Consider the following 1448-nt stretch of genomic DNA (forward strand, 5'->3'; position numbering starts at 1 on the left):
CTGAGGACCCCACGCTGGAGCAGGTGGGTACCCGAAAGAAGCTGTGACCCCATGGGAAGCCTGCACTGGAGCAAGCTCCTGGCAGGACCTGCAGATCTGTGGAGAGAGGAGCCCACGGAACAGGTTTTCTGGCAGGACTTGTGACCCCATGGGGGACCCATGCTGGAGCAGTGTGCTCCTGAAGGACTGCACACTGTGGAAGGGACCCAGGCTGGAACAGTTTGTGAAGAACTGCAGCCCGTGGGAAGGACCCACATTGGAGAAGTTTGTGGAGGACTGTCTCCTGTGGGAGGGACCCCATGCTGGAGAAAGGGAAGAGTGTGATGAGTCCTGCCCCTGAGGATGATGAAGCGGCAGAAATAACGTGTGATGAACTGACCGTAAACTCCATTCCCCATCCCCCTGCGCCGCTGGGGGGGTTGGTAAAGAATCCGGGAGTGAAGTTATACCTGGGAAGAAGGGAGGGGTGGAGGGAAGGTGTTCTGAGATTTGGTTTTATTTCTCATTACCCTACTCTGGTTAATTTGTAATAAATTGAGTTAATTTTCCCAAGCTGAGTCTGTTTTGCCCATGACAGTAATTGGTGAGTGATCTCTCCTGTCCTTATATCAACCCACAAACCCTTTGTTGTATTTTCTCTCCCCTGTCCAGCTGAGGAGGAGTGATAAAACATCTTTGGTGGGCACCTGGCGTCCAGCCAGGGTCAACCCACCACACCTTCCCTTAATTTTTCAAAGCAATATTTTAATATAATAATACTTGGTACTTAAGGTTAGTTGTCAGAACTTGAGACTCATACGACAGCAAGCATCCAGTAAGAGATACCATACTAAAGTTGGCTTTCATATAATCTACTCAAGAAGCTTTGCATCCATACAGTTAATAAAGAAAATAAAAACCCAAAGGCTCTTTAAAAGTTGTCCAGTAAGCACTACAATCCGAATTAATGTTGCAGTTGCAAACAATGAAAAATTGAGACTTGAATTTTAAATAATTTTAATTTTAAATACCAGCATAATTTTAAATACCAGCTTCAGTTCTGCCCATTAGAGTCTTTAAGAATCCTTCAGTACAAGTCTAAGCTATTACACAGTGAAGGAAATGTTTAAAACAAGCTTAAAAATTAAGATTAAAATTTTTTTTTTTATATTGAGTGATTAAAAAACACTACATTATGAGCAACTTGTGAGAGTATTTGAAGAGCTATGGTTTCTAGATAAGCTCAAATAGGTAGATTAACTGACTTTCTCCAACACTAAGTTGCAACAATAATACACTGTAAGAAGTTTCTCTTCCTCCATCAGGTTTTAGACTTTGTGCAGGTTTCTTCCCCCAACGCTAGAAAAAGCCACAGGAAAACACCACAAAAGAGGCAAGAAGAACAAGCACACTGCAAACTGTATTTCATTGCATCACAAAAGAAGGGGGGGGGGGGGGGGGGGGCAAAA

The 1448-nt window shown here is 43.6% G+C and overlaps 1 protein-coding gene across 4 annotated transcripts in view; it reads right to left on the reverse strand.

Annotated features, from left to right (window-relative positions):
* The window catches only part of SEPT7 (septin 7), an 81426-nt gene that overhangs the window by 55322 nt on the left and 24656 nt on the right, over positions 1-1448 (reverse strand). The gene's annotated exons all lie outside the window — the stretch shown is intronic.

Source organism: Haliaeetus leucocephalus, unplaced genomic scaffold (assembly GCF_000737465.1).
Source record: "Haliaeetus leucocephalus isolate CR32 unplaced genomic scaffold, Haliaeetus_leucocephalus-4.0 Scaffold83, whole genome shotgun sequence".
NCBI lineage: Eukaryota > Metazoa > Chordata > Aves > Accipitriformes > Accipitridae > Haliaeetus > Haliaeetus leucocephalus.